Source organism: Halichoerus grypus, chromosome 14 (assembly GCF_964656455.1).
Source record: "Halichoerus grypus chromosome 14, mHalGry1.hap1.1, whole genome shotgun sequence".
Classification (NCBI taxonomy): Eukaryota; Metazoa; Chordata; class Mammalia; order Carnivora; family Phocidae; genus Halichoerus; species Halichoerus grypus.
In genome coordinates, this window is record NC_135725.1 from 53,863,356 (window position 1) to 53,884,249 (window position 20,894).

The 20,894-nt window shown below is 36.8% G+C and overlaps 1 protein-coding gene across 6 annotated transcripts in view; it reads right to left on the reverse strand.

The window, feature by feature from the left end:
- Positions 1-20,894, reverse strand: part of LOC118544846 (leucine-rich repeat and immunoglobulin-like domain-containing nogo receptor-interacting protein 2) — a 1,211,198-nt gene that overhangs the window by 1,182,114 nt on the left and 8,190 nt on the right. The window contains exon 1 of one of the 6 annotated variants that reach the window (XM_078061339.1): positions 20,527-20,734. The exons of the other annotated variants lie outside the window; for them this stretch is intronic. The gene's annotated coding sequence lies outside the window, so the exon portion shown is untranslated. Of the gene's footprint in view, positions 1-20,526; positions 20,735-20,894 lie in introns of those variants that run through there. 6 annotated transcript variants of the gene reach the window in all.

Genomic DNA, 20,894 nt, shown 5'->3' on the forward strand with positions numbered 1-20,894 from the left:
CAATGCTCACTGGGATGAGCCATGGCCCTACAGCTGACTGCTTATGCACCACCCCACCCCACTGCCATGGTCCACTGCATGTAGACTTATTATGGCGTCTTCTCATCCTGGCATTGAGATTCATCTTAGGTATCCAGTGCCCTCTGTAGTCCACCAGAACCAGGATCTCCTTCCCATCCTCAATGGAAGAAGTGCAACCTACTTTCACTGCAGCTTTCTCTCTTTGCTCTGCTGTCCCAGACAGCCTCAGCCAGACTTTGGTCTTTAACTTTTTCACGGAAAGATATCAAGCAATAGTTTCTACACTCTCCAAGGAATAAAAGTCAAATTTTCCCAGCATCAACCTCCCCCACAGCAAATCAGCTCTCATCACAAGGTAGCAAGGGGTTCCTGAGTGGTTTTGCAACATCTTTAGAAGATTGTAAGATGTGAGTGTCTCCTCTGAAACTTCAAATCTCTCCTGAGCAATTCTGTGCATCCTTTATTCAGATTTCCTGCACAGAACATGGAACAAAACTACAGTATAATATCATTAAGAGGATACTGACATTGAAACCATCCACCGCTAATATTCAAATTTTCCTGGTATTCCTTTCACTTATTTTTGAATATATATATTTTTAGTTCTATACAATGTCATACCATGAGTAAGTTCATGTATCTACCATGACCGTCCACATTCAGAACAGCTCCAATACCACAGAATGTTGTACTGCCTTTTTATAACCACACTTACCTCCAATCTTACCTCCAAACCTGGCAACCACTAATCTGTTTTCCATTTCTACAATTTTGTCATTTTAAAAATATTTTGCAAATGGAGCCATACAGTATATAACCTTTTGAAAGTGGCAGTTTTGATTCAGCATAATTCCCTGAAGATTCATATTAATTGTTACATATATCTCTAGATCATGCCTTTCTATTACCGAACTGCATTCTATGTTATGAATACCACAGTTTAAAATTTCACCTGCTGAGGAACATCTGATTATTTTCTGTTTGGGGTTATCATGGGTAAAATTGCTATGACCATGTGTGTACTAATTTTTGTATGAATATATGTTTTCATTTCTCTGTGATAAATGCCCAAGAATGCAATTTCTGGGTGGTATAATAGAGACATGTTTAGTTTTATAAGAAAATGCCCAACTGTCTTCAAGACCGGCAATACTACTTTACATTCCCACCAGCAAAGTGTGAGTGATCCAATTTCTCAGCCATTTCACATTATTTTACATAGTCTGATGGTTTTGTACCAATACTTCATTGAGTTTTATATTTTCATATCTCTAATGGCTAATGATGCTGAACATCTTTTCATGTGTGTTTCTGCCATCTATAGATACTTGGTGAAATGTTCTTTCATATCTTTTGTTCATTTTCTAATTGGATTATTTATATTGTTACTGTTCAGCTTTGAGAAATCTTTATATATTCTAGATATTAGTCCTTTGTCAGATATATGCCCTGTAAATATTTTCTCCTAGTCTGTCACTGCCTTTTTCATCCTTCACATGGGCTTTGGCAGAGCAGAAGACTAATTTTGATAAGGTCCAATATCAATCTTCCTTTTTTTATGGATTGTACTTCTGGTGTCAAATCTAAGAACTCTTTGCCTAGCTCTAAGTTTGAAGACTTTTCTCATGTTTGCTGTTGTTGTTGTTTTTTTAAGTTACATAGTTTTATGTTCTACATTTAAGTCATCTACTCCATTTGTGTTAACTTTTTTAAAGGTGTTAGGTTTAGCTCAAAGTTCATATTTTGGTTATGGATATTCAATTGTTCTAGCACATATAGAACTTTTTTAGTACATTATTCAGAGCTTTTATTTACTGAGTGCTCACATTTGGACTTAGTCAAAGAAAAGTAGATTTATCTTTAGGTCACTGTCCACATTAAGGTGATTATCACCAATAACTGTGGCAGTTACACCAGGCTTAAATAACTCAGAAGGTTAAGAGAAAGCACAAAAAAAGTGTCCCTATTAAAACAAAATAATCTAGGGCACCTGGGTGGCTCAGTTGGTTGAGCGTCTGTCTTCAGCTCTGGTCATGATCCCAGGGTCCTGGGATGGAGCCCTGTGTCGTCGGGCTCCCTGCTCAGCAAGAAGCCTGCTTCTCCCCCTCCTTCCTCACTTCTCTCACTTCACTCACTGTCTCTGTCTCTCTCGAATAAATAAATAAAATATTAAAAAAAACACAAAACAATCTAGAAAAATAATAGCAAAATTATTTAATTAATTAGTAATCGTTAATCTTTGCTTAATTACTATTTAGGAAAATTTGTTAAGGGCAATGCTGAAATATTTATAAAGTTTCACATGGAAAAAATACTTTGCTCATATTAAACTTCAATTACTATCAAAACAGCTAAATCTGATCCCAATACTCTCTATGGTATTAAATATACAAGATTCAGTCACAGGCAAATATTCAAGAGAACATCCATTTCTTTGCAGCTCTCTGCCATGAAATCATAAATTGAGCATCTCCTTATGCTGCAGATGTCCTCACCTCAACAATAATTTATACCTAGGTAAGTTTCTAATGTCCTAAGCCATTACTGTAGGTAGTAAGTTAACTCCTCTTCTCTGCATCTAGCATGGTACTAGTTGCCCACTATCCTTGGGAATTGGGAAATTCACAAATCATTTCTATGTGCTCCAGTTTAGATGAGAAAACTCAGTTAAGGAACGCTGGGGAAGACAGCTGATACTTTGTACCCTTGGGATATATTGTGGTTCAATCTTTTCTTCTTTAATGGTCCTAACCACCCTCTGCAACACACACACGCAAATGGCACTGAGTTATCAAACTGCGCTGGCTCTTGGGACATTCGTGTATCTTGTGACTAACTCCTTCCAATCAGGGAAATGTTTTCTAGCTTCAATCACATATGGTTTCTACCTACCTAATTTCATAAAAAGTTGATTTTACACTATTTTTCCCTTGTTCTTATACTTATTTGACTGATAAGCAACCTCCTTCCTGTTACATTTCTTATGTTTCAGGAGGTGTCTACAATATCATGGCATTCTTTTGATTCTTCAGAATATCATCTTCTTCAGACATTATATTTAACATATACACAATTTGAGGTTTTTTAAGGTATAAATAGATACTAAAATTAACAAATAAAAAGTCATGGCTTCCTCTTATCACTTTGGAAAACTGTTGCTGTGATGGAAGAGTCTCCTTAACGCCACCATTATATTGATACAAAACCTTTCCCAGGTATTAAACAAAGATTGAACACTCTTAAGTGTGCTAGGACTCAAGCATGCAAAAGAAATCTATAATGTCTTTGCCCTAAAGAAGCCCATGGTCTAATTTGAGATAAAAGATTAACCCAAATTAACTAATTAAAAAGCAATACAAAGGCTATGAAAGTGTAGACAGGTAATTGAGGTCTAATGCCTAATATGCGGAAAATTTTCTAGGTGGCAGAAAACAAATGCCGGATTTTCTGAGCTGGGGCAGAAAAGACTTTGAAAGAAGATGCCACAAGTACTAGAAAATACGTCAGGACCAACTGATGTGGTCATTGGCTATTACAATGAAACCTTTTACACACTTGCTCATTATTATTCCAGGTTGGGTAATTCACTCTTTTACCCACTACCAGGAGCTATGAGGTACTCAGCTGCAATCGGTAATACAAATACCTTTCTTTCTTCCTTTTTTTTTTCCTGCCTCTAAATCCATTTAACCTCACTTCAGCTGTTTAAATAGATGCCCTGGGACACCTGGGTGGCTGAGTCTGTTAAGTCTCCCACTCTTGATTTTGGCTCAGGTCAAGATCTCAGGGTCATGATCTCTGGGTCGTGGAATCGAGCCCCGAGTCAGGCTCTGTGCTCAGCAAGGAGTCGCCTTGTCCCTCTCCTTCTGCCCCTCCCCCCCTGCTTGAGTTTGTTCTCTCTCTCTCACTCAAATAAATACATAAAATCTTTAAAATGAATAAATAGATGCCCCAAAAGCTTAGAGTGAAGACTGAAGTGATGGAATCTTATAAGGCTACCAGATGATGGCAGTGTCCAGTTCTAACATTAAATCATGTGTACATAAAATATGTCACACTCTACAAACACTGCAAAGAAACATCTGGTGCTCAGAAATGTATAGTTTAAATTGCTAGCACTCTCTTGAAAACAAAAACTTAAAATTGTATAATTATCAGCCGTACAATAACCCAGCCTTGACTAGAGTATGAAAATGTTCTTTCTTAATTTACCCCAAATCTTACAACTCAAACTCATCAGCTATTAATTAGATCATTCCCAAAATGAAGAGGCAACAGTCCAAAAATATTTTGTATGAAAATTTCTACTTCTCTTCATCAATCTGGTTTACATCTTTAAAGTGTGATAATATATTTGTCACACGAAAGACTGTGCAAAAGATAATGAGAATAACAGATAAAATAATACTTATAAAGTTATAATGGTACTTAAACACTAGAACTGTTGCTTATTTGAGGTTTGCTCACTAAAATGATTTAACGTTTCATTTCAGGGTAGCAAAATGCAGCATCTCCTATCATGGTTTCATTAAGTTTAAATTTTATAGTGAGCACTGGATAATGTTATTAATGTATAATATGCATTATGCATTTGTAGAGTACCACAGTCTCTCCCTCCTCAAACTCAAGAGTGTTTCATATTACTTATAACATAAGTAATCAGTCTGAAAGATTGATTCACTAACTGTTTTAGCCAGAACAATCTTTTGGAATAAATGGGCAGTGACTGACAGCAGAAGTTTTAGTACAGGTACTCCTAAAATGGCAAGAATAAATACATTTTGCTTAAGTTTCTTCAGTAAATTCCACTTAGCAACACTTGCAGAAACACCAAATAGCTTTAATGACCAGTGAGTGAATTTACACTATTTACACATAGCATCATATTGATTTTAACAACAAAAAAATAACTTGCCAGAGCTTCCCATAAATCATTTTGTGATTCAGGGATGCCATGACTGCAGTTGCAGGCAAATGTATTTTTAATTCAATTTATGAACGGTCTAAAAGTACTGAATAACACATACCACATTCTAACAATCTTCTGGAACATACCCTGCAACAATGGTCTTACGCAGGATGTAAAATCAGACATTTTCTATGTGGGTTTCAGTTAGACCCAAAAGCCAAAATACAAATAATAGTTGACAAGTACTCTCATGTTTTTAATGGAAGTGTTAGATCATCTATGTTAAACTTGCAAAGGAAATTCTCAAAAGCCGATTGTGGATCAATGTCCCTTGAAGTTTAAGTGGTCAAAAAGACTGAAAACCAAGTAGAAGAATTTTTTTTTTTTTTTGAGTTTTTGATGCACTATAAATACCACCACCATCTTCTCACCTCAAACCTTGAATAAGCTTCAAGGAAACCACTTCAAAAGCTTGAAATATATACACTGATGCCTAAGGGACACAATAGTTAATGTCTGATACGTATCTTAGAATACTGTTCTAAGACCACTGTTGTGGGGTATGTTCCAGAGGATTATTAGAGCACAGTTTGTGTCATCTCATATTTTTTAAGCCATTCATAAATTGAATGAAAAATGAAAGGCTATGCTCCCAAACTGGCAAACTACAGAGAGGTGCTAGCTACACTTTCCCAGGAGATACAAGATTATGTAAATGTTTCCAGAAGACCAGAGGTGGGCAACTTTGAAGAAAAAGCTTGTTTAGAGACATTTCAAATCCAGTCCAAGAAGAATGCATAGAGAGATAGAGTCATCCCGATAGAAGAAATGGATTTCCAGATTTCCAGGAACTAGGAGAGAAATATTATGCATTTGGCCAAAAGGAAATGCATTTCTTGTGTCATAGGAAATGTAGCCAAATAGTCCCATTCCCTCTGAGAAAGCCACATGTCGTTCTGTTTTCATAGGTTAGGTTATGCTATGGTAACAAACAACCCAGTAATTTTAGTAGGTTAAAATCACAAAGACTAGTTTCTTGCTCATGCTGGTTGTTGTGTGTTAGTGGTGGGCAGACACTGGCTCTTTTCACTGAAGTTTTACTAGTTCTGGTTGACCGAACAACCACCATTCTCTAAAGTTCCTGACTGCAGTGTCAGAAGGAAAAAAATCCCTGGAAACTCTCACACCAGCTTAGCCTATCAATGACACTTGTCACTTCTGCTCACAACTCCTTGGTCAGATGGCTTCACCCAACCACAGAAAGGCAGGAAGTTCAATTCTACCATGTGCTCAGGAGGCACAGAGATTTTTGATGAGTAACATTAATGTCTACCACACCATCCTAAGGTGAAACGAGGAGTCCACCAAGCCCTGAGGAAGCTTATTGGAAGTTACACTGACATGGAGATTCAACCCTATAGGAGCCAGAGGCAGCCTACTTGAACAGGACAGAAAACGTGGGAGTCAGATAGGGAAACACAGGAGAGGCTGACCAAGGTCCCCTTTTCCCTATGACAAACGGACAGTATAAAGCTAGCCGCAGCTAAGGTAGGGAAAAACTTTATCACTAAAACAATTTAGGACTTCCTTTTTTTTAATAACCAACTTTTTTCTAGCTTTATTGAGGTGTGATTGACAAATAAATATTGTATATATTTACATTGTACAACATGATTATTTTATGGTGTGTAAAGTGATGATTTTTTTAAGTATAATTAGCATACAATGTTATATTAGTTTGAGGTGTATAACATATTGATTTGGCAAATTTATACATTACTCAGTGCTGACCACAATAAGTGTAGTCACCACCTGTCACCATACAATGTTATTATAATATTATTGACTATATTCCCTATGCTGTACTTTTCATCTCTGAGACTTACTTATTTTATAACTGGAAGTCTGTACCTCTTAATCCCCTTTATCTATTTTGCCCATTCCCCTACTCACATCTCCTCTGGCAACCCTGTCCTCTGTATTTAAGAGGATAGGTTTTTTTTGTTTTTTTGTTTGTTCAGGATTTCCTTATTAAATGAATAGATTATAATGGAAATGAGACTATTCACATAATTAGAAGTGATCACAGAACATTTTACTTTCTAATAGTAAATTAATAAGATGAGACCTGAGATTTTATTCATGAGCAAGAAAAGGATTAGCCCCATTGAGCAGGTTTAAATGGAGAGTAGTAGAGGTAAAAGGGATAAACACTCATTTGCCTAAATAAGGAACATGCATGAAAAAAAAGTTTGTGCTAGGTGAATGCATTTTCAGTGAATGGTAAGGTCAAAAAGAATGTAAGTTAGGAAAAAAAAACACTTCACACTGAATCCAAATAAAAACAAAACTATCAAAATACCTTTAGAAAATCAGAGAAAAAAATATCACATATAACCAAAACAATCTCAGAAGCATTAAGATAAAAAGCTATTACAGAAATGGGAAAAAAGTTTAGAAATCAGGCTAATCTACCCTAGAGTTTTTCTCTGAAACATGAAACCAAAATTAAAGCTAAAAATGTTATGAGAATCTGACTTAAGTCAAAAATACCTAGGAAAATGCTCCATCACAGCAAAATGAATGGCAGAAAATCCGATTAGACTCTGTATCATTGGCCAAATAGGAATGCTGGGCAGAGACAAAGAAAATAATTTATTTCCAACAAACTAGATTTAGGCATAGGGCAATAACCTCTTATACTATCAGAACACATTAATAGTGGATCTCCCAGAAGCGAACTACTTTTAAATCAGTAACTGTTTGCTCTTTGAATTTTTCTGTCAGTGATCTAGAAAGTATCAAATAAGAAAATAGGAGAAGATAAGATACAAGTGTTTGAAGAGGTCAAATACTCAAAAAAAAAAAAAAAAGTAAAATACAGATTATTTTATGTAAATTGGTTGTAATTTGAAGAGAGGGTAAACACTGGTGCTTATTAGGTGCCAAAAGAGTTTTTTCAACAGTCTTCCATCCAAGTGTAAATGACTACATGAACGTTATCGAGTGATCCATCTATATAACCAGTGTTTAAACTGCAATTGTCTGACCTGTATTGGTACCTTTGCTTCATAATCTATTAGATAAAATTGATATGATATGAAAATTTGATGAAATTATTTTACAGAAAGGCAATAAAAATCCAATAGAAAGAAATGAATTTCAAGTTGATTCATTTTGGTTTTGCTTTTCTGTATAAATCATCCATTTTGTTTCTAAAAGTGATAAACATTATTGCATTTGAGATTATTTTACCAGTGGCTTTTAAATATATATTTAATTCAAGAATGACTTCATTTGTATAGGTACTGAGTATACAAGTTTATTTTCACTCATTATTTATTCTATTGCCATAATCTCAACATAAGGTGTGTGGGGCAGAAAAGTGTTATTACACCTATTTTCCATTAGGAAATTAATACTTCATGAGATTAAGAGATTGCTTGAGGTCCAACAATTAGCAGGCAATGGCAGAATCAGGATTTGAAACCAAATCTTTAAACTTTTAATCATTGTACACTATCTCCTTTACCAACTGGGAACAGTATTATGATGGTTTGGGATATAATTTAAAACTACTATGTTCTAAAAATCACATTTCAATTCATTCTAAAAAAATATTTAATAAAAACTGACTGTATTCTAAATTATTTTTTTTTTTTAAGATTTTATTTATTTATTTGCAAGAGAGAGAATGAGAGACAGAGAGCATGAGAGGGAGGAGGGTCAGAGGGAGAAGCAGACTCCCTGCCGAGCAGGGAGCCCGATGCGGGACTCGATCCCGGGACTCCAGGATCATGACCTGAGCCGAAGGCAGTTGCTTAACCAACTGAGCCACCCAGGCGCCCTGTATTCTAAATTATTAAAAAAAAAAAAACAGAGACAAATAAGATATAATTTTTACCTTCAAGGACCACATGGTTTGGAAAGAAACATAGAACAGCGAAAAAAGAAATAATGTATTTTTAAAAACACATATAATAACAAAGCTTGTAAAAGTAGAAAGATTGCATTTTGTCTGGGGCTTCTGGAATAGTTTATTGAGAATATGATATTTTAGGCTAGTTTTCAAAGGATGAATAGGAGCCTGCCTGTATATTCTGGAAAAGGCTATTTCAGTGGGGGGTTCCCAATGCGCAAAGCCATGCATATATGAAAAATTGAACAGTTTTATCAGTAAGTACTAGATTATTTTACATTTAAATACTGTTTCCAACATCTCAAAACTTAGTATGAATTATTAATTAAATTCATTAGCACTTTATCTTATAAAGCAATTAGTATGCTTGATATCTCTATATTCTTTCTTCTCTCTCAAAGACAGCTAAGTGGTAAGATGGGTGATTATCCCCCCAAATGCAAATAACTTCTCCATATTTTTCTACCTCTACTAGAGATAAAATATCTGATTATCATCCATATTCTAAAGCTATAATTTTAAATAACTAATTTCTATTGAATCAAACTGCACACCCTCCCTTGAACTTTACATTAACATAATCATTGAACTTTCTTTTCTGATGAGCTTTGTTCCTCACATCCCTCTATAAAATCCATGGTAGGTGTTCCTATAGATGGACAAACAGGAGCAGAAGCTCCAGGTCCAACACAACAGTTATCCAACGTACCTCTACTCAACTGTCACTCAGACCAAAGTATTTTGCTAAGCTACAGATGCACCTACAATAACATGCAGAATTCATTTCGTTTCATATTTCACATTAATTTTATCAGCCTCATTCACACATATTTTCAAGTATAATGAATAACAAAATAATTCATTTTTTATGTTGATTTTAGTTTCTCTGCCAAAGACATACTACATTTTTGTTGAAAGTTTATGTAGTACCCAGCAAGATTCCAGAATACTGAACCAACCATAAATGCTTTCTTCTTAACTTTGGCATCTACAAAATGAGATCATTACCATATGAATATATTCTAGAATGCTCTTCTGTAATCTCAGTCAAAAAGTTCTTTAGCAAAAAAAGGGCAAACAGAGTGCCATCAATCTAGTTTAGTTACCTAGAATGAGTTTTTATGGAAAACAATAAAAAATGTCAATTCAAGCCATGTACAGAAACACAAAAGAATATGCCTCAGGCTCTACTGCTTAAAGAGATGTTAGACAATTACTTGGAGGAGATATGTTGGGTAGCAGGTTTCTACGACAGGGACGAGTAAATGGATTAGATGATTAAGTCCCCTCACAGGAAAGATGCAAGGGAGGAGCATCTGTGATGTGTGTATCTGCTAGTACCCTCTTAACCCACACAGGCTGGCTCTTTTGCATTCGCAGCTGCCCCAACCCTGACACAAAAATAAGCTCTGTTTCCCCCCTGTACTAGGGATTCAATTGCATCAGTGTTACTAAGACTTGTGTGACTTCGCTGAAGATTTTGAGATCACAGGAAGCAGTACCACTGCACAAGGTTTAACACTGTCTTTTTTAAAATTCCCATTTGACATCTATCTTTTCAAGTTTTTTCTGGTGCCTGACTACTTAATCCTCCTGCCTCTTACCCACACAGTACTGAGTCTCACTCTTCTCTCATTTCTTGTGCAACATAGTTTCCTACTTTGTGAAAGGGAACCCCAGGAAGCACTTTCATTTTAAATTATGTTATTTCTATAACACTGAATCTTATGATGTGAATATTTTACTTTCCTAATTAGAAAAAAATATTTAAAATTACATATGAAGAAAAAAGACATCAATTAAATTAACTAAAAGAATAGCATATGCTTTGAGGAACTGTGAATCCCTAGCATTTAAGATGATGCATTTATTTACAGTAGGTGCTCAATGAATATTGATAATATGAAAATTATTCCAAGTGAGAGATTCATGTAACAACACAGGGGAAGTTAGTGTGATAGGAAAGTAGAGTATGTATGTTCTTTCTTAAACAGTGGATTGGCAAGTTACTAGACATAAAAAGAAATACAGTGAGGTAGGAAAGAATGATTTGAATTAGTTTATTACAAAGTTCTCTACTGAGTGCTCACTAGGTACCAGATACCCTTGGAAAAATCTTCCCACCCCTCTCCTAACCCCCGGGGGTAAATCCATGCCATTCTATTTAGTTTCTTTTATGCCTATAACACAATTTCTCATTACATATTCCATTTGTTTCAGTTTCATATTAGTTCTTTCCCATATTAGCCTGTAAATCTCTCAAAGGGAAGGATTATAATCTGCCCCTTCTCACAGATAATATATACCCAGGGCCCTACCCAGTGCTTAATACATAGGAGCTATATAATAAATACCCGTTGAATATATCAATCAATCTACCATAGACTAAGTATTGTTCTACAACTACATTGTTCTTAATCTCTACTGCAGACTTTACTATCATAGTATCGAAAGAACCGCAACACTCCATTTACCTTCTTACTAAATCAGCAACATAGAATTCATTGTATGAGTATTCCAAAGTTTATTTAACAATATTCCCATGGAATGTCTGGAGTTTTTTTTGTTCTTTGTTTTTGGGTTTTGTTTTGTTTTTTTCCAGTTCTTCAGTAAGGAAGTGTTAAGCATGGCTTGCTTCTTCCTTTGCAATCTGCCTGCCTTTTTGAGTCTTTTTCTTGCCTTGATTGGTTAGAAATCCCAATATAACATTGAGGAGAAGTGATGAGAACAGACATTCTTGCCTTGCTTCTCAGATTAGAAGAAAGACAGTTGGTCTTTCACCATTTTTTAAAAGATTTATTTATTTATTCTATTAGAAGGGGGGGATCAGGAGAGGGGAGAGAGAATCCTAAGCAGACCTCACACTGAGCACAGAGCCCCAGGCGGGACTCCATCCCCTGACCCTGAGATCATGACCTGAGCCAAAACTAAGAGTCAGACACTTAACCAACTGTGCCACCCAGGTGCCTGGGTCTTTCACCATTAAATATCATATCAGCTATAGGCTTATTGCAGATGTTCTAGATCAAGCTGAGGAAACTCTCTTATATACCTAGAATATTTGCTAACAGTTTTTATCAAGAATGTATGTTGTATTTTCTCAAATATTTTTGTTGCATCTAATGAGATGATCACATAGTTTTTCTTTTTTACTCTGTTAATATGGTGAACTATACAGATTGATTTTCTAATGTTTAACTACCATTGCATTTTTAGGATGAACCCAACTTGGTCATGACGTATTATCTTTTTATGTATTGTGGATTTATATATGCTAAACTTTTATTAATACTGTTTACATTATGTTCATGAAGAATATTGGTCTGGGCTTTTGTTTTTTTATAATGCCTTTTCATGGTATTGGTATCAGGGCAATGCTGGTGTCACAGGATAAGATGGCAAGTGTTCCCTTCTTCACAATTTCCTGGAAGAGATTATGTAGATTTAGTATTATTTCTTCCTTAAATGTTCAGAGATTTTTATTAGTGAAGTCATCTCCCTAGTAAATCCCAGCATACCTGGGTTTACTTTGTGGGAAGACTTTGGAGTATTGTTTTGTTTTGAGTTGTGGGTATTCGTACAGCTGTATTGAGATATAATTTATTTACCACAAAATGTACTCATTTTATATAAACAATTCAATGACATTTAGTAAAGATACAAATTTGTAAAACCATCACCACAATCCAATTATGGAACAGGTGGCTCACCCCGAAAGGTTCCTTGTGCCTATTTGCAGTCACTCATCATCCCCACTCCCAGTGCCTGACAAACACTAATCTACTTTTGAATTCTATAAATTTGCTTTTCTGGACATTTTGTATAAATGGAAGCACACAATATGTGGTCTTTTGTGTATGGCTTCCTTCATTTAGCATAATGTTTTTGAGTTTTTACTCATGTTATGGCATACATAAGTATTTCATTCCATTTTATTGAATATTATTCTGTGGTATGGACATACCTTATTTTTGTTTATCCACTCATCAGCTGATCTGGTACAGGACAGTCTTAACTACAAATACAATTCTTTAAAAGATAGGTAGCTATGGGGCGCCTGGGTGGCTCAGTCGTTAAGTGTCTGCCTTCAGCTCAGGTCATGATCCCAGGGTCCTGGGATCGAGCCCCGCATCAGGCTCTCTGCTCAGCAGGAAACCTGCTTCTCCCTCTCCCACTCATCCCGCTTGTGTTCCCTCTCTCGCTGTCTCTCTGTCAAATAAATAAATAAAATCTTTAAAAAAAAAAAAAGATACCCCTTTGGATCCCTACATTTGGATCTGTACCTCTGAAACAAATAATACAATATATGTTAAAAAGAAAAAAAAAAGAAGAAGAAGATAGCAGGAGGGGAAGAAGGAAGGGGGGGAAATCGGAGGGGGAGACGAACCATGAGAGACGATGGACTCTGAAAAACAAACTGAGGGTTCTAGAGGGGAGGGGGGTGGGAGGATGGGTTAGCCTGGTGATGGGTATTAAAGAGGGCACGCTCTGCATGGAGCACTGGGTGTTATACACAAACAATGAATCATGGAACACTGCATCAAAAACTAATGATGTAATGCATGGTGATTAACATAACAATAAAATTTTTTTAAAAAAGATAGGTAGCTATTTAGGTTATATATTTTTCTTGTGTATATGTAATAGATCTTTATAGATTTGTGAGAGCATTCTCCTGAAGATAAATTCCTAGAAGAGGAACCATGAAGCCAATTATTATTAACATTTGCAACATAACAGATATTAAATAATAATTATTTACATTTCACTCCAAAGGGGTTGAACCAGTTTACAATATCTCCAATGATATATATGAGTATCTACTCTCCCAGTGCATTTCCAACATAGGAAATCTATCATTGTTTACATCTTTGTCCCAACTCATCACCAAGACTACCTCACTATTGTGTAAATTTGCATTGCGTCGATTATTAAGTTATATATTTATTGCTCATTTAAATTCTACTGACACTCAGGTCAATTTCCTCCCCTCTATGAGTTCGCCCCAGGCCACTCTCACCTTATCCTATCCTGAATTGCCTAGTTATACAACTCCTGTATTGTTATCTATTGTGAACAATAGATACTTAAGAAGAATTTTCTGAATCAGTTGATAGACGGTTCTTTGTTAGCTTATCATCCACTTTTTGCCTTCTCTCTTTAACAAGATCACAAGATTCTTAAGAACAAAGGACAATTCACATACATCATTAAACCCTGAATATCATACAGAAAATCACTTTAATATCAATAAATATTGGAGTGTTAACTGATGCGAATTTAATTAACTGAGGTCAAAGGTAGGGTTTTTCAATACCTGCAATAAAATTAAAGGCAAACCATAAAGAAAAACCATTTGCAATCCATAATCACAGGCTTAACCAATGGGTGACAGTCAAGGACATACCTACACAAGAACCAAGAACTGCTTTTAGCAGGAGATCAATCGATCTATAATACATATATTATATACAATACATATTATTACATATAATATAGACTATATTTTCTAATATATCTAAAATCCTGGGCACTTGGGTGGCTCAACAGGTTAAGTGTCTGCCTTTGGCTCAGGTCATGATCCCAGGGTCCTGGCCACACATGCCAAGAGCTTTCACAATGTTCTTGAACAGTCAGGCCAGGCAGGGAGCAAAGCTGGAGGCAAAAATGTGTCAGGTGGCCCCATCACCAGCAGATCCTGCTCTCCCCTGCCTTCTGAACACAGAGAAGAACAAAGGAACTGCTCTCCTTGGGGGATTTAAATTAGAGGTTTGGAGAGCACCGTCCATGAAGAGCACTAAATATTGGGACTTGGGCCTTACTGGTTCTTCTGCTTTGGAGATTTGGAGGGGCAAAGAATGCTCAGGTCCAGGTGCATGGACAGAATGACAGGAGGAGCCTTGGCCTTAGCATATAGGCTTGAAGTACACGGCAGTACCACTAGGGAAAGTGCCAGCAAGATGAGGTAGTTGGGGGCACCTGGATGGCTCAGTTGGTTGGGCATCTACCTTGGTCTCAGGTCGTGATCCCGGGGTCCTGGGATCGAGCCCTGTGTCAGGCTCCCTGCTCAGTGAGGAGCCTGCTTCTTTTTCTCCCTTGTCTGCCGCTCCCCCTGCTTGTGCTCTCTCTTTAATAAATAAATAAAGTCTTAAAAAAATAAAATAAAATACTAATACAGAATATATTACAACATATATAATATATATATGCTATATTATATATAATAGAATAAAAGCACAGTATATATGAAGTATAGTATACAAAGTATATTTATTTATAGAGAGAGATAGAATGAGAGAGGGGAAAGAGAGAAATATAGAAAAGGCCAATAAAAAGTAGTTGAGAAGATAAAGGCTCCTTACCTTTGACAAATGAAGCCCAACGTTTCAAAATCAACATTTATCACAAGGCACTGTTGTTGGCTCCCCTGGTACACCAGGAGCAATACAGTTTTTATGCTAATTATTTCCCTTCATGCTGGCTACTAGATAGATATCTTGCAGCTAACCATAGTTACATTATAATAGAATGAGATTGTATGAAGACACAAAATCCTCTTATGCAGTCCAATTTAGAATCCATTTCAAAAACTCTCTGGTGTTATAGCTAGAAACTGAAATGTGCTGGGAATCTTAGATTTTTGCATATATTTCTGTTACACTGAAATTTGGTTAAGAGTTTTGTAAAAACAATTCTTTTTTTATCGACAATTTGATATTATATCTTCAACAAAAAATATATTTTTTAGGCTAGCTTCCTAGGTTTACATTTAGTTTCACTAATATTATTTGAGAAAATATACTTGTAGTTTATATTAACAATGAAACTAAAATTCTAGGGAAGGACATGGTATCTGTCTTATCCTTGCACCCAGTAAAGATAGGCTGTTCTTAATATTAACCAGTGAATACATTTAAAAAAGCAACAAAATTTATTCTAGTCTCAAATCCTAGCAGGCCTCATTTATCAAAAGAGCACATAATTATTTCAATGGGGCTTTTAAAATTAATATCAGTGAGTCATTTAATATCTATCATTTACTTTCTCACTAATTCACCTGATGAAAATAACCTATAAATAATATAATTAGGATTTAATAAAATAGGACAAATGGACTATCAGCATTCCTGAGAAAATTGCATTGTGAAAACTAAGATATTGTATTAGTTTTGTGTCCAACTTCACAAATTAAACCACTGAATCAACCTTTCAAAGCCAAATATTTTTAAAGTATTCATACAAAATGGGTAACTGACCTGACAATAATGAAATCAATGGCAATTGCTACTTGCATTCCATTTAGTATACACAAAAAGAAAAATGTAGAAAGCTTTTAACAAGGAGGGAAAGGGAGGGAAGTCCATTTAAACTTTATTATTCAAAAATAGTTTATTCTTCTTTTTTCTTTTTTTATTGTCACAGTGCTTTAAAAGTAGCTCAAATGCTCAGATTGACTTTTATGTCTCTCACAGTAAGCATAACATAATTTGTGCCATATTAATAACTTCGAGAAAATCATTTCACATACATACATATTAATTTAAAATTTTCACTCATGACACTTAATAGCCCACCCCCCACCCCGGGGAAAAACAACAACTCTCATCAAAGGCATTTCAAAATCCATGCTGCATTATGGAAGTTTTACAGATATTCTTTAAATATATTTCATGTACTTTTCTATCAAGTGTTTCAATGCCTGATATATACTTGGGACCTGAAAGGTTTTTTTATTGTTTTTATTTTTATTTTTTCAAAGCTTAAAGCTAGGTGTGGTCAAGTTTTAAATACAAGAAGAAAGTGTGTAGGTATTAATTTTCCCCATTTTACAGAATTCCACCCTGAGCCTTAGAAAAGGAAGAGAGCTTTTCAAAAGTGGCACCAATAGAGATAAGAGAGAAGTAGAATTCAAGTCTTCTAAAACCATATCCAGTGATTTTTCTACTTCTTCATGCTGCCTCCTGGTGGCACTGAATTTAGTGTCTCTTGGGAGATTTCTGGACACTAGATTTTCTCTTTGAGGACATTTAAAAACCAGTTAGCTGGAGTGGGGGGTGGGGTGGGAGGGATGGGGTGACTGGGTGATGGACACTGGGGAGGGTATGTGTTCTGGTAAGCGCTGTGAATTGTGCAAGACTGTTGAATCTCAGATCTGTACCTCTGAAACAAATAATGCAATATATGTTAAGAAAGAAAAAAAGAAGAAGAAGAATGTAGCAGCAGGGGAAGAATGAAGGGGGGGAAATCGGAGGGGGAGAAGAACCATGAGAGACAATGGACTCTGAAAAACAAACTGAGGGTTCTAGAGGGGAGGGGGGTGAGAGGATGGGTTAGCCTGGTGATGGGTATTGAGGAGGGCACGTTCTGCATGGAGCACTGGGTGTTATGCACAAACAATGAATCATGGAACACTATATCTAAAACTAATGATGTAATGTATGGGGATTAACATAACAATAAAAAAATTAAAAAAAAAAAAAAACAGTTAGCAACTTTAAAAAACAGTTACCTTTACTAAAGACTTAGATGGAGTAAAGGGTTTCCTAAAATGAATTACTAATTTCTTAACAGGTATACATTGACAAGTGTAACTCAACTATTTGCTTAATATGAACATTTCAGATTTGGTTACATTGGCCATTATGCACATGGAGAAAGTATTAACTACGTGGAAATAAGTCACTCAAAGCACAATGCACCATATTGCAAGGCAGTCCATGTACCTCCAGTGACTACTAACCATGCTTGTGGAGAAACAAGAAGCTGCAACCAGACACAAGAAGCACCCACAAGTAAGAGATAACCATCAGCTGATGACGTGTATTCCCTAAAGAATCAACCCCATGTTCTAGCAGGCTTCTTCTATATAAAATTTAAAACTAAACGTAACAGTCAATATTTTAAAATTATCTCCCATTTAAAAATAAATTATGGACCAATAATTGTAAAATTACTATAAATTGGCATGGATGTCCTTCTGGAGGAAATATTTAACCAAAAGAAAGAGAGAAAATGACACAATGAAAGAAAGAAGGGAGGGGGGAGGGAAAAAGGGAGAAAGGAAAGGGAGGGAGGGAGGGAGGAAGGGAGGAAGGAAGGAAGGAAAATAAAGAATAGAAAAAGATGATTTTTTTTAATTTTTAAAAGGTTGCTGAAGGAAGAAAGAGATAAATGCAGTTAGACTGAGTAAACCTTTTGCTTCCTATTTAAGCTGTCTCTCCTATCCTCCTTTCATTTCCTCATGAAACATCTTTTTTTAAGCTCAATTGATTTTCTTTCAGGAAATACGATCTTTTATGATTAGATACTTCTTAAAGTTCTTTACACTGAAGTAACCCCTAAACCATAAAGGTAAAAGGCTTGGTGACACTGTTCCTCATCAAAAATGGTGAACCCATAGGTTAAGGGTTATGACAAAGAGGGAAACATTCATGTAAATTCAGAAAACTTTTTTTTTTTTAAGCTTGCATCCTGCCTTGTAGATAAACTGCAACCAAACTGGAGAACCAGTAACTAGCAAGCACTTTCTTTTGCATATAGTGACCTCCTCTCTTTGTATTACAGGAAAACATTTCCACCTAGAGTCCTTTCACAGAATATCTAGAAACCAAATGAAATCAACCATAATGACTACCAGAGCCAGATAATAATCAGTTTTTAATTGAAGCATCAAGCCAATTAATTTGTGACAACATCCTATCACTGCTTATTCTTGACATGAAGTTTCAGAGGACTCAAAACAGTTTTCAGATCCATGGCATCCAGGGAACATTTCACTGTTTGGTCTCTTAAAATCACATTTATCAGAGAGAAAAAAAAAAAAAAATCTTTAGGGTCCTAAAACTGAATTTGAGGTTACAAACCAGCCTCACTAGTTTGATTCTATTAATTGTCAAGAAACAGATTTGTTATGCATCTTATACACAGATTGCTAATACTAGTAGATCTTCCTTTGGCTTCAGAGGTCTCTTTCAGAATGAAAACTGAGCCCTTATTATGTATTTGTCTTGGTTAATTCAATTCAACAAATAAATAATTTGTGTCTATACATACAGATAACTATATTTAGATTAGTAACTATTATTTTGTCACAAAATTTCTACAACAGTTTATTTTAAGAACATAAGCCATCCTTTTTGAGATTTCAACAAGATATTTATTCTTGTCTCCTACACAGAGCTCTATCCAATGTAATACATTTAATGACAAACTTTATATAAATCTTCCCTGACATCATGCTATGTGTTATTCTGGAATGAAAAACATCAGTAAATTGGCCTGCTTCCATTTCCACTAAATTATACTTGTTATATAATATTAACTCACATATTTACCTTGATCAAAAATTATAGATGTCGTACACATACATGATAACCAAACTACTTCAGTCGTCATCAATAGGCAACCCCTTCCATTTAAATTCTCAGGGTGAAATACCTGACAGTACCTCACAAAACATTTTAGTTTTCAGCAGGAAGTGCTTCATTTCTTTTCTGCCTCACACTCTAACTGTATTGGAAGTAATGCAAGCTACAGGATGATGATGGTAGTAACTAAAGAACATCCCCTTCTTTTAAAATGCTAACCACTGCTTCATCTCTGAAAAAATATTTTGCACTTTCAGTATGTGGCCCAATATTTCACAAATGCTGGATCTCAGCTTTTATTCAGTATTCCTAGGATATTCCATGCCCCATCATATTTTCTGTCTTCCTTCACTATTATTCTGCAGGTTTAATATCACAAGTCATGTTTGTTAAGATCTTGCCACCTTTAGAAGACTGAAATTGCATTACTGAGTGTAAAATGACCACATATGGTATGCACAAACACAACGCAGCACAATGAAAATCACATACATTTCCTGCTGCCTGACAGACACGGTGTAATCACGCCAAGTACACACAATACCCACTCTTTTTTTTTTTTCTTGTGGCCTAGACACAATCATCAAACATACTCTGTGCCCACCGTGCCCAAGGCAATATCTAGCAGAAATGATTTTTGTTGGTGGCTTGAGCAAGGATCATGTCAAAGAGAGTGTGAAATGTGAAATGAATCAGACTTCATCAAAAAATCTTTAACTCCAAGGCTATTTCCCAGCACACCCCCCCCCACACACACACAAGCTTAACTTCACCCTCCTTCCTACCCTTCTGTTCTGGCCATGACTTCCCTCTCATTCTTATCTCTCTCCCTCCAAGTCTTTCAGCAGCTTTGCTCTGTTCTCAGAGCCAATCCCTTGGGGAAAGAAATCAGTAAAATGCTAGATGGTGAGACCTCATCATCAGGTGAAAAGGACAGGGGAGGAAAAGAAGAGGGTGTGGTACTCTTTTCTTCACCACACCCCACCCCTGGAGTCGCGCACTCTAGTCCACTGCGGCTCAGGGGAGCACAGCGGGTCCCCTCGCTCACCTCGGAGCAGCCCGGCCCCAAAACCAGCCACCCGGCACTCTCTGCAGAAAACTTCCCTTAAAGCAGGCAAATATTCAGGAGAGAAGGATGAAATTAGAGATTAGTTCGAACACACATTCCATGGAGCTCCACGGAACAAGACTGAAAGGCACCTTTAGATATGGACCCTACAGACCCGCACCCTCCACTCCCTCCCACCTTGGGTGTTTGGCTGAGGAGGTACGGAGAACCGCGGGCCGAGAGTGGAGAAAGAGAACATTACCTCCCGGGACTGCCCTCAGGGTGCGGGCCAGGATCGCATTCCCGAAGTGGCTCCGACTCAGGGCACAGCTTTACGGAGCTCAGCCCGGATTCGGACCCGCGTCCCCCGCAGCTCTGCGCTCAGGCAGGAGGCGCACCGGGACTCCGGCTCACATCCCCCGCCCAAGCCGAGCTCGCTTCCCCCTGCCGCGCCGGCTCCGCCACCCCGCGGGCACGCTCGCACCCCGCGCTCGCCCCTCCGCCTCCCGGCGCCCCCACACCCACCCGCTCCGCGGCGCCCGCTGGGAGCCTCTAGCGGAGGCGAAGGGAACCGCAGCAGACCCTCGGCGCCTGGGCTCCGACGCCCGCTGCACGAAGCCAGCCAGGCGG